The sequence below is a fragment of the Phyllopteryx taeniolatus genome, chromosome 19 (genome assembly GCF_024500385.1).
Source record: "Phyllopteryx taeniolatus isolate TA_2022b chromosome 19, UOR_Ptae_1.2, whole genome shotgun sequence".
NCBI lineage: Eukaryota > Metazoa > Chordata > Actinopteri > Syngnathiformes > Syngnathidae > Phyllopteryx > Phyllopteryx taeniolatus.
Window position 1 is genome coordinate 12,179,205 of NC_084520.1, and position 13,916 is coordinate 12,193,120.

Sequence of the window (13,916 nt, forward strand, 5' to 3'; positions counted from 1 at the left end):
CATCTTTGAAGATATTTTTTCAACGTTTATTATTACATCGGTGTTGAACTGCACTGCATTGTGCTGAGAGGTGTTTTTTAACATTTTGACCTTTTGTACGTCTACAGCAGGTAAGGCAAACTAAACAAAACAAACTAAATCCAAAATAATAAGCAGTACATCATGTGACATGTACAGAGTTACAACAACATGGATGAAAAAAAGCCCTTTCCCAAAAAATGGTGTGCTTGATGATCAATACATCATACTCTTTATTTTTAAGTCAGGGTTTCCCAAGCATATTCAGCTCAAGACCCAGATTATAAATTTGGGTCCTCTTTAGGATTTAACGATCAATAGAATATCTTACAACATTTTTTTCTCTGACAAACAGTGACTCAATAAAAATCTGTGTTAAAGTACGGCTGCCACCTAAGATGAAGCATTTTATTAGTGATTTTTTAAAGTCACTAGTTAAAAATCCAATAAGCAAACAAAGGCCCTGCTCCCGGTTAAATAAAGCTAATCTTATTTTCAGATAAGGGAGACAGCGTTGGTGATTGGTCCTGCCCTGGCCCGGTGACCCCCTGCCCCCGCTACGCTTCGCCTTCATGCCGAGGTATTTAGAAGCAAATGAAATATTCTTTTGTGCAAACACCGTTTATCCATCTCGCTGAGTCCCTCACCTTCGGGCGTTGAAGTGTGTGATGAAAGTCAAGGCCCGCTTATGGAGTTATGACAAGGCCGCTGGGCCGAAACAAAGGCACATGTGCAGAAATCCAGCTGCTTTATTGTCTCCGGCAAGATGGCGCTGTGTGTTCCTGGAGGTCATTTCAAAGCGGCGCACAGACGCGGGGCTGGAAAAATGAATCCATTAATGTCAAAACTCGGTGATGGACTTCAATGCGATGTCAAGCGAGTGCATGGATTTACTAACGTGAACAAACACATCAGTGTCCATGAATTAAGTGCATACTTTAGTACAAAAGATTTCACAGCACGTAACGCTAACTCTTTTTAAGTGATGGACACATTTTATTAATACAAATTATGTTCATTATTTAAGTTAAGAAGAAAGTGTAGGTTGAAGAAGACAATAACAATGAAAACTGAAAATCGAGCAACTGATTAGCTTAGCATCTAGCCTAGCTTAGCAACTGCTAACGGGACCGCAGTATGAACCGATCACGTTCAAATTCATGTTAAGTGGGAGTCAGCGCACACCTGTCGCCGTTTAAAGTACCCCAAATAAATGTCAGATGTTCGAGTTGGCTTTTTCTTTTTTTAATTCATATTTTCAATCAAAGTGTTAAAGAAGGCATTGACGTAATGAGATTTCTGACATTTGTGTTTGAATGCCGATGCGACACAAACACATCACTTGCTTTTTAGTCTCTTGCTAAACTCACCTACTGGGTCGCATGTCCTCCTCATAGTTCAGAGGTTTAGGGTTCAAATCTTCCCTGATACTGCATTCCAAAAACACGCTTCAATGAAGACTCTAAATTGTCCGTGGGTGTGAATATGAGTGTGAATGATTGTTTGTCTACAGGTGCTCTGCGATTGGCTGGCGACCAGTCCAGGGTGTACCTGGGATAGGCTTCAGCTCACTCGTGACCCTACTGGAACCCTATTGAAAAAAAATAAAATAAAATAAAAAGAAAATGGATGGAAATTCAATAAGCTTGAGATAATTTAATATGAATAAAATAAACCAATGATAGTACATTGAAAACCCTTATCCATTAGATTTATGCAGGCTGCAGTGTCTAATAGAATGAACTCTTAGTTTCGCTGTCTTTTCCGCTTAGGGTCTCAAACAATGCTGCTTTTGACTGCACTCCGTGATACACACACACACACACACACACACACAACAGATTCCCGCCGCGGTCCACTTGTGCAGCTCTCAATCTCACCTGGCCGCCAATGAGAGCGTCTTCAAACAGCGTCGCCGTACGCGAACGCGAGTTGGCATGAATGTGTGGGACTTTCTTGTATTTGCTCAGTGTTCTGGATTCCAGTGTATGTGTGTGTGTGTGTGTGTGTGTGTGTGTGTGTGTGTGTGTGCGTGCGTGCGTGCGTGTGTGTGCAAACATGGGGAGGATGTAGTAACAGTGTGGTGTCAGCAATGTTTATGGGACGTGACGTGTGTAACTTTCCCTCAGCGCTTGTTCTTGCCGAAACATTCCCAAAGAGCAAGTTTTGCTGTGTAAAGAGCAAGGGTGGGCAATGAAGGCCCGCGGGACATGCACGGTTCCCTCCATTATTTAATCGGAGGAGTTACATGATCAAGAGTCCTGTAATTAACCCAGCTGATTTTAATTAAATGTACATAATACCATTTAAAGATGAGAAGGAATTCTTATTTTCTTCTTAAACAAAGACTTTTTCACATTTGACATGCACATGTGAACTTTTTTTAAACCAGTTTGTATTTTTTTTTAAATAAATAAGTGGTTAAATTAATTAGAAATAATTAAAGGGAACAAAAATACTGTTTCATTAGTAAATTAATAATATTACTCTTAGTTCCATAAAAAGATTAGACTTAATTACATAGAATAAAATGTACATTTATTTTTAAAATAAATAACCGGTTAATTATTTAACTAATTATAAGTAATACAAACTTTAAAATGAGAACGAGTCAATATTTTATGATTAAAAAATATATATTTTTAGAATTTTTAGCATTTTTAAACAATTCTTCAGTTTCTAAAGTGATTGGTTAGTTCGATATGATTGATGAACTTATTATTTCATTAATTAAAAATGTATATTACATTGGGTAACAGTCAAACGTTTAAACACTTTTTCGTTCAATAGTGCTAGAAAGTGTGTCTAAACTTTGGACTGGTCGTGTATTTTCCATGTAGAATTTTTTCTCAACCTCAATGATGAAATCACCTGGCCCATCTGCCCACTTTAAAAAGTTGGTGCTGGTTTAAAGGTTTTCTTGAAGGACGATCACATATTCAAACGAGGAAGGTAAAAGTTCAGGTTTTTTTGTGTGCGTGACCATTTAAAGCGGATTCTTGTGCAAGATTTTTCAAATGACGTTTTGAAGGCGTTCGAGGCAAACATGATCCCGGCCTCCCTGTTTCCCATGACTGTCTGGTAGCTTCCCATGGCACCTGAGTGCTAATCCGTCTGATCTGGCGTGGCTGCTGTTTGTTTTCCAGCACTGAGTCATCTATCTATCTGCCGGTAATGAGATCTTGTCACAGCCTTCCCGATAATCAGCATTCCTGCACATTGGCGGCAAACCTTGACTGCTTGTACCGGATTTGTTTTTTTTGTTTTTTTGTCTGGCCTGCTTGGTTTAGTCATGGGAAAGCCAGTGAACATTTTACACAACCATGTGATTGTTTTTTTTCTTTTACCTTGTCTATTGACATCAACTTTTGTGGCCTACCTCATATGTTACTTTCATGTCCAGTCAGATTCCGTGACGAAGATACTGACTCCACTTCTCTTCCCAACATTCTTACACAAAAGAGCAAAAGATTCTGTGCGCTGTGTATGCAGATGCTAACTTCAACCCAGTCTACATTTTTGTTGACTCAGTGTGATTCGTGAAGTTTTCCCACAGTTGCAAGCAGGTTGAGTGGCGTCCCGAGTCGCACGGCGGCCAGAGGCTGCAAGAAGAGTCAGAGGTCTTGTCAGAGGTAGGGGACTGGGGTCAGATGACCTGACTGGAGTCAGACTTAAGTTGCCAATTTTAGGGCTGGCAAAAACGTATAAAACAAAGACTAGACTTGACTTTGACTCGGTATTCATGAAACTCAACTTGACAAAGTCTGGTGGACCTCAGGAAATGGAAGACCAGCTCGTGGAGCTGCGGGTTGCCCGAGAATGCTTATTTAACGTCTTTGACAAGTTTTTCCACGGTCTTTTCTTTTTATTTATTTAATTTTTTCCCATTAAAAAAAAGTAGTCCCAAGACCACCATCACTCCCTCCTCTCGTGTGTCCTCTTCCACGTTGCGTGTGTTGTGTTTCCCGGTCGTTGCTATGTTTCTTCTGCTTCGGTTTTGTCGACGTTTGATCATGCGAGATTGCTGTCTTGGGCGACTCGACTCTAGATCAGTGGTGCGACAAAATGTTTGTGTGTCGTGTGCTGTGTTAAGATTATCAGCGCACACCACACACACTAGGCACTTATGACTTCCTCCCATCTCTGGTTTTTGCTGATATTTACTCCCCGAGCGCCCCACTGTGAGAATCACATGTGAAAAGTGACACCTACTTACTCATTGCGCTTTCTCAGGATCCTGATGTGTGCGTTTGTTTGTTTGTTTGACAGTAAATTTATTTTGTATTTTTTTTGCCTCTCATCTCAGCTCGTGTGTGTGTGCGTGGGGGCTGTTTTAGCGTAAAGCCCAGCGGGAACGTGAAGACAAGACAGCAGATTAACAGAAAGGCTGGATAGCAAACGCAGCTGGAAACGCGCAGAGACGCCATGAGAATGCTCCCTAATGCTTTTCTAAACATGTAATCGATCACTTAGCTGCACTGTCACAAAACTCTCATATAGCCCTCGTGTGCTTTTCTCTTCTCCATTGGGATCCCACTTCAAAATATAGTCATTTTATCTTCAAATATCAGCTTGTTAATCATTGTGAAATATTTAAAAATTGCACCAAAAAAATATACAAAAATCTAAATTCTCTAAATTTTACGCTATGCATCCTAACTTGAACTTTCCCGATCATTTTCTACGCAAATCACTCAAATGGTTTATTACACTTATTGTCTATGAATATGTCAATTAATCTCAATCATTTTACTGGACTCATTTGTTCCCATTCATTATTGTTGAATGTGTTTCCCTTTTTTTTTTTTTTTTTTTTTAACTTGGGCCATCCCTGTCATGGCCTGCGCTGCTCTACCCTTTGACTTTTTCCCCCACTTTATGCATCCGTCAGCTCTATATATAACCTAATTATAGTGTCTGGGTTCAAAGGTCACAGCTGTGTGCCCCCCGGGACAGTCCATTTGCAGAATGAAGGGACGAGGCAGGCTGCAGGTGTCCAAAATGAACTCTGAATCAGGAAATATTTGGCCACAAAAGGTCTTTTTTGTGTGTGTGTGAACTTTCAAATTTGACTGCATCTAATGTGAAATTCGATCGCATTCTTACAGGCTTTAAATTCGCCTCTCCCGTATTGATGTTGATTTTGGTTTAAGCTGATAAATCAGAGTCTTTGAATTCATTAACACAGTTGAGGGATAATGAGTTGGAAATGGAAATGAGTCGTATATGAGAAATTCATTCAAGTTAAATTATACGTTAGACATGCGTTTGAACATAAAATGATTAATTTGCGAATCAAATTCAAGGCAATTTTTATTTTTTAGCTGGAAAAGTTCCATGTCAACAATTATTCGTATTCTTTCTCAAATCATGCATGTCCAATGTTGTACAGTGCATAAAAAGTCTACACACCCCACTTCAAATGCCATGTTTTTGTGGTATATATGTATTTTTTAAAAGACAATTGTGAAACTTTTCCAAGCATTAACGTGTCATGTAACCTGTTAATTTTTACTTCCTCTCTCTAAAATATTTTTGTTTCTTTTTCTGTCGAGTTGTAGGTTAGGTCTCATTTATGGTGATATTTTTTATTAATTTTTTTTTTATACATGATTCATCTTGGACTCATATTTTTATATCACAAAAACCTGGCATTGGAACAGGGGTGTGTAGACTTTTAAAATCCACAGTAAATGTGAAGTCTTTACATGCATTTAATTGCTCTTCAATATTTTCTACTTACACTCGAAAAATACTTGCTTATTGCGAAAGCTGACTACTTGAAGTGTCACTCTCGTTTCAGATACTTTTTCCCCTGAGAAATCAGACGTGCTTGGTGACAAGCGAAAAAATATTTGCCTGTTTGAAAATCCAGGAAATCGTCTGACGCGTTTGCAAAAGGGAAGAAAATCTGCAGGAAAAACCTTCAGAAAAATTGTCAATGCCTTTTGCCACTCTCTTATATCATGTTATAGCTAAAAGAGACACATTCACCACATGAAAAGCCACTTTAAGTCAAAATGTGGCCAGGGTATGAATTATTTAGGCCTTAACAGTACAAAGAAACTCAAAATAAATTAGGATATGATGTAGCGTGTATGGGGAAAAACGAGCTTTTCCATTTGATCCCGACATTCCTCTGCTTCCAAGGCACACGCGGGAGCAGTTTAGCTGCAGAGTAAACAGTACCGACTCTTTTAAGTGGTTCTTCACACAGCGTTGCAGTCACGCAGTCGACATTGGTTTTGCATTTGACAGTCAGATTGGGAATAACTGACGAAGGAGGAAAAAAAAGAAAGAAAGGAAAAAAAAAAAAAAAAAAAAAAAAAACAACAACACGTGCAAACATTACAGACTGCACAGGAAGTTTCGGGTGAGGTTTTCGGGGCTCTTCAAAGACGTTACCGGGAAATTGCTGCCAGATTGAAAATGCGCGCGTGTGGGGGAGCAGGGACATCGTTCAGGATTGCCTCTCACACACAAAAGGGAAATGCTCTCACACACACACTACTTCAGCACTCTCACTCCGCTTTGGATTTCTTTTCCCACTTACTTTACACAGGCACTCTCACACACTAATGAAACACTCTCATACTCACTACTGAAATGCTCTCACACGTACACTACCGAAATACTCTCGTGCGCACTGTACTGAAATGACAAACAACTGAAACACACACACGCAAAGCTGAAAAGCTCTCATGCAGACGACTTCTAAACATTTTTCCCTCTCACACTCATTGCTAAAATGCTCTCACACATCTGAATTTCTTTTCACTCTCACACACACACACACACACACACACACACATCTGAAAATAGTCTCACACACTACTGAAACAGGCTTGCATGCACACAACTGAAATGTTCTCACATAGGCTATTGAAATGCTCTCATGTGTACTTCTACTAAAAACAAAATTCTCTCACGCCATCGAATTTCTTTTCACTCACACACAGTACTGTGTTTCTCACACATCATGCTGAAATGTGCTCGTATTATTATATAGCTACTGAAATCTCTGTCATATATTACAGTTTCAGTTTTATGCTGAAATAAGCATTTCAATCGTGTGCGTAAGAAGCCATCTTGAATGATGTCCCTTGCGACCCCTCATAGCTCGTCATGATTGACTCTCATGTAGTTCCGCTGGTGTCGTTGCTGTTGTTTTGCTTTGTTTGTTTGTTTGATTTTGGAGGGAAACCTGCTTGTGTCGCGCTTGCGGCTCCTTTCATTTCCCTTTTTACGTCTCTCACTGGAGGAGGAGAAGTTTTGTACTGCAACTGAGCGTGATTGTCATCTTCAGACCCGACGGGGGTGGGGGGGATGCCGGGGGCCGTTGTTGTTTGAGCCCAGCTGGGTGTGGTTGGGGGTCAGACAGAGGTTCACCGCTGTCTGCAAAGTCTTTAGCTTTTTTTGCGAGGCGCCCTTCCCCCGCCACGACTTCTAATTGGCCGGATCGATTTGGAGGGAAACTTAACTTAAGATCCTCGATCCCTCCAAATATTGACAAAGGATAGTCCGAGTGTTTTACATACGTCCACAGGGAAGACAGATGTTGGCGTTGCCGACCGCATCCACATTTGAATAGGCCTTATTGGAATACAATGGGGGAGAGTACAAAGGCTCGACATTTTGGCGGTCAGGCCAGATGCACATCATTCGGGCGGGCAAAATAGTTCCTCAAATTGCTCCCTTGGCTACTTAATTATTTTAAAGTTGGAAGACTAATAAACATCCTTGAAACATGTCAACGTGATCACTTTATCATTCTTTCATCAATTCAGCAATTTTCCAATTTGTCTTTAATTTGATTCAATGAGTGATCATTTAACAATTTCATTCAGTCCCAAATATGACACTTGCAAAACATTTGTCCAGTAGAACTAATCGAAATTTTTTTACATAAAACCAGACATTGGCAGACACCAACTACAAATTCCTTTGTGAATAAAGAGCATAATGATTCTGAATTTTCATTTAATTCCTTTGATTTATTTTTTAATGGTATAGAAATATTCCTTACATACAGACATAAAACAATAATATGCAAGGTATTTAAATTTTCTACTTAATTTATTTTATGTATTTTGCCATCCCTGATGTTTTATTGATATGAAGATAACATATAGTATTTTTTTAAAATCAGAAATACAACTGAAATATTTAGGTTGTGTGTCAAAGTCACCTTTAATTGTTATTTTAGTGATTGCTTTATCTTATCTGCTCCTATCTTTTCTGTTTCCTATCTTTATTGTCTTATTCACTCAACAGTGTTTAAATCCCTACCCACTGTAAAATGATTAGAGCAGACCAATAGCTTATCTTAAAAAAACACTTCTATTCCCTCGCTGCCAATAAATAACAATTATGAGTTAAAGTCTATATAAAAACTGCTCCCAGGGTAAAGTAACAGTAAGCAAAAGCACGTTTACACGCTTGTTTCACTGACATTGACACATTTAAGTGGATACAAATCTCACCCTTGCACACATAAAGTGCAACAAACTGCAAAAGACCAAAAGAATGCATGCTCACTTTTTCCACCTTTTGTTGCATGACTATTCTTCATCTCCTCCTCCTCCTCCTCCTCCTCGAGTGTGGTCAACGAAGGTCATTCCGGGCTGTGCACAATGTAATTAGCCTTCCTGCACACATGCACACGCACACACAAACAGGCTTGAAACCAAACTTTAAGACCCCCCGCCCCGTCCCTTCTACAATGACCTGGTCAGACAATGGACACATGCCAATGCTCTGATCTATGACGGGGCATCGGAGATGCAATTCAGAATTGACGCTCACACACACTACTGAAACGCTACCTCACACACACAATTGAAAGGCTGATACACACACAATTAAACGCCCTCACATGCTCATTTTAGTATAAAGTGTGAGAGCATTTTAATCCATTAGATGAGAGCAGCGTGAGAGGTAATCTTGAATTATGTCCCTGACGGCCCCTCATACTGACCCTCCTTGGCCGCATCCGCATGCACAAGAACACCGGCCTCTCCCCTCTAACATTACACACGGGCAGGTCGCATTTCACACAGCAGAAATTGGAAAAAAGCACAACAGCTGCTTAATCTCATCTTTTTTCCCGAGGAGAATGCGGACGGCGGTCGGCGTGCGGTCGGCGGTCGACGTGTCACCGTCGTCCCCTTGGATTAAATTTCAGCTAACAGACTTCATAAAATTATATGACTCCAAAGCTCTGAAGTTTGTAACCAAAGATGGAGCCCGACGGTCGCCTCGTAAAACACTGAAAGTCGTCAAATGACTTTTACAGCCACTGCACAAACATTATATGCATATTTGCAAAGGTTCTAGTAGGATAAGAAAAGATGATGCCTTAAGGAGACAGTAAAGCAACACAATATCTAGCAGTCAAGCTAGTCATCCAACCATCCATCACACAATCAGCATTACCATAATTGAAAGTAATAACTTTGTAATAACATAGTAATAACAAGATTAAATCATGATTGAAAAGAGGAGAGTGTGAAGATTTTGGTAGAGAAAATAAGAGGATTAAAGTCTGACATAGTGCTCCTCCAGATAATAATTCACATGTTTGAATGGACACTGACTGTGAGTGTAATTGCACACCAAACGTGAATTAGAAACCTTCTTTTTATCTCCTTCTATATTCCATTAAAGCCATTCAGTCTACTTTGGTGACCTGAGCCTCACCCCCACACCCTTTTTATTGCACACATGCCCGCATAGTCTTTGCTCTATTACCACCTGCACTTCAAAAACCAAAAAAAACAAACCAAAAAAAACAACAACAACAAAAAGAAGACACCCCCGGCTCATCATTGTAACCTGTCTCTTTTAGAAATGTGCTGCCAGTGAGGAGCCCTTTGTTAAGGGGAACTGGGGAGCCCTGGAGGGCGCCGCCACAATCGGGTGACTCCCTGGCTCCGTCAGTGAGTAAACCCCCAAGCAACCAAAACCCCCACCTGTTTGCCGCACACACCGCTTTCTTCAGGGGTATCACTTCGCTCGTCCCTCAGGGTGCGCTTGGTGTCAGGCGGCAACGTTCTCATGCAAGCAGGTGGATTTGAAAGTCTGCAACAGGTGTGGATGAATTGCACAAAATGGAAAAAAAGTGCTGTGGCTGTTTGGTTTGAAGAAAAGTGGGGTTTTTTGTTGGTTTTTTTTTTGGAGCCTGTAAATGCAAATATTGGAATATGGGTTGCAAATGTGACCGTTTCTGTCGAAAATAAGGGTGGGCAAACTTTGGACTTCAATTAATAAAATTTTTTCTTAAGAGCAGACAGATGGCCATTGAGATGACATACTTGGAAAAATAAAAATGTTAAATTGTACACTAATGTTTAAAAATTTGGCATAGAAAGAAATGTCCTTGTCTTTCAAACAAAAGTGCATTTCCCCCCCTCCAACAACGTAACGTTAATTTAATCAGAAATACAGTCAAGATGAGGTGTCACCAACATTTTGAAACTGTGAGCTACTTCTTGGCTACTAGTTTTATACACACTTCTGAAATGTGAAATCTGCTCAAATGACCTTTAATTCCATGTTATTATTAAGAAGACATTGATCATGTTCATGAGGCCTCACAATAATACAATAATGATCGACATATTTTTAACCGGTTGGGATAGAGTTAAATATCAAAATGCGGCACATTTCTATAAACCTCTGCAAGTGTTCACATTTTCAAATGATCACTTCCTAGGAAATCCTAATGTCCCATCGATGGTGAGCTATTTTAAGAACAGGCCAGCGGGCTACTCGTGTGGTCTGCGGGCACCAGGTCGGTTACCCCTTGTCTCTAGACATTGTTCATGTGGTTAAAAAAAGAAAAAGAACACAATTAGGACATTTATTTAGTGTAGTATATGTAAAATATTTAATTCTAATAATAAAATTCTAATTCATGCCAATTTTTAAATATTTTATAATTAATATAACTATAATTAATGAACTATTTTCAATAGAATTAAAAATGCAAAAGTGTCTATTTTACTAATATTTTGTATGTCTGTATATTTGCATATAATATATTGTCTGTTTATTTGAATAAGGAAATAATAATGAAAGCAATTTTTTTACATGTATTTTTCATAATTTTTAACTAAATTAATTGACCAATTTAAATATATCTAGATGAAACAGTATTCTTGTTGTCATGGTTACCATAATTACAGGGGCATATTCTCTTTTTAAAAGTGTTCTCAATGGTAATAGTAGCACGTATGTTGCGTGACGGCACGGTCGTGAGTGTTCAGCACATCTGCCTTACATTTCGGAGGTTTGGAGTTCGAATCTCGGCGCCGGTCATCTTGCGTGCAGTTTGCATGTCTCACTGCGCTTGCGTGGGTTTTTCATCCCACATTCCCAAAAATGCATCTTATCTTAGTTGAAGGCTGTAGATTGTCCGCAGGTGTACAAATGTGACTGTGAATTCTTATTTTTCTATAGTAAAGGACATTAAAGTAGTCGCTCCAGTGACTGGCTGCGTCTTACCCCCCCAAAAAATAAAATCAAATAAATTCTGCACTCAACTGTGGGGAGAAGCAAAGACGGGAAAAGCGGATGCAAGACGGGGCTGAATAATTAGAGCACGGAGGATTGTCCTGAATTTGGCTGGCACATTCATGCATGCACACACAACTTACATGCATGAGTGCATGCACTTGCCTCCGCTCTTCTCCACACACACATTCATGCATATTTCAACCTGGAGGATTTGGGGCCGATCTGCACATGTATGCAGGCTAATCAGGGCCTCTTCACTGACAGAAAGCAAAAAGGTCACTCGGGGTGAAATGTTTGTGATGGAAATTTGGACGGCAGGCGTAGGAAAACAAAGCTCGTAGACAGGACGTCCCACAGACGACATACTTTACACATGACATAACACGTCTCGCGTTTGGGGAAAAATACGTCCCGAGATCAGGACTGCATCGCTCCTCCTAGTATTAATAAAATGGAAAAAAACAAATATAATTATAAGAGAATTGTTCAAATGAGGGTTTAATTTCAGGATCTGCCTCGTGAGCACAAGCATGTCATTGTTTTTAGTTTTACTTAGAAGTGAGTGTTCAAAAAGAAAATAATAATGAGTCACATGACAGATTTGAAGGAGTTGTCAAAGCTTTTGTTTCAACGCAGTTTATTTTTGGATGTAATCCGATAAATATCTTGATTTTTTTTTTTTTCACCGACTCGTGCCCAGACCATTTGGTGCTGCGTTCAATGTCTTTTCCACGCATGGACAATCTAGTGTTGAGTTTAAAATGACCACCGCACATAGATGGGTGCATCAACTGGAACGTCCATGCTAGAAGGAGGAATCACAGAAGGAAACTTTTTAATGGTCCTTCGACTGAGTGGCTCTGAAAGGTCCACCTTTGACCCCCCCTAGTCCCCCAGACCTCCAAATCCTTGAACCAGTTCAACTCCTCCCCTCCTTTCTATTTTATTTTAAAGAGTAGAAAGGGGTTTCAATTAAAAATTGTCTTGAGCCGATGAAACTGATTTGTGTCCAATAGGAGCACTGTGGAAACGTCTGTAGGTCGCTCCGTCTGTCTGTTTGTTTGTTGCATACCACATGATGCATTAAACAAATCGAGTTAGAGTTACGTACATGTCATGTCTTGGTATGCTCCCCACACACACACGCACACACACAAACACACAATTAGCCCCAAGCTCATTATGTGTCTTTGGCTAGGGGGTCGGGGGTTGTTGACCCTAAGAGCATGACCCAAGGCGACATTTGGGGAGGTGAGGGGGGGCACGTCAGGGTGCCCCTGCTGGTTGCGTTCACTGCCCTGAAGATTCCTCATTGATTGTGAAAAAAGTTAAGGGAATGTGACTGAAGTGGGCCACATGATCGAATGAGCTCCACCGAGAAAAAGTGCCGTTCACTTGATCATGTGATGAGCCTGCAAAAACAAAAGACCATTTGAATGATAACACGATTCTTTTGTCTTTTGGAGCATGCATTTACTACCAATATGTAAACAAATATTGTCCCCATCTGGATTTAGTAGTTGTTAGTTGATTATATTATTTCTTGAATTGCCCAAATTACATACTGTTCATCTTTGGCATATCAACATACACTACACAGACAATTTCACATTATCCAGAGTGCTTTTCTTTAAAGATTTCTAAGTGACCCACAAACCTGTATATAAAAGTACAGCGGAAAACATAGAATTGTCTGTTTGACCCCAAACTTTTGAACAATAGTTTACATTTTGGTTGGACAGTATTAGGATTCTTGAATAAGTCGTGATATATATATCACTGTCAATAATATTACACTTCCAACCCATTATAAAATGTTACTGTAGCATAATTAGTCTGTATTTATTACGTACCATATACAGTGTTGCCTTGAGATATTAGTGATCCGACTTATCCTTTTTTTTTAATGAGGGGACCTTTGGCTGATTTGTTTGCTTTAACTTGCAAGCAAAAATTTAAGCGATGTATGGTAGTGAAAAAATCTTCAGAAAAGAGGCTTCAAGCTATTTGATGCCACTCCCAGGAAACGTTTACTGTCAAGCTAAACACAAAACATAGAAAATTGCACATTGTGCATTTAAAGCAACTTTGCCTTCCGCTAGCTTAATGCTAACACACAATGCAAAACACCATAGACGAGCTAACGAATAGCGTTGATAGTCGCGGTGTTATAACACTTTGATTAACAGGTATTTGAACACAAATGGAGCATAAACACATGTACACAGACAATATTACAACGCTCACAGGCATTTATTCTTTAACCTCGGCAAAAAAAATTACAAATATTACTGCAGTTTACTGAGTCACTTAAAGTAGTTGTGAAAGTCGTCTTCATTTATGTCTCTGTCACTGTATTATACTGCCGCCCTGGTGGCCAA

General features: G+C 39.7%; 1 protein-coding gene across 5 annotated transcripts in view; it reads left to right on the forward strand.

Annotated features, from left to right (window-relative positions):
- Positions 1–13,916, forward strand: part of stub1 (STIP1 homology and U-Box containing protein 1) — a 36,701-nt gene that overhangs the window by 11,102 nt on the left and 11,683 nt on the right. For all 5 annotated transcript variants that reach the window (XM_061755547.1, XM_061755546.1, XM_061755548.1 and 2 more), the window contains exon 2: positions 518–598. The gene's annotated coding sequence lies outside the window, so the exon portion shown is untranslated. The remainder of the gene's footprint in view (positions 1–517; positions 599–13,916) is intronic.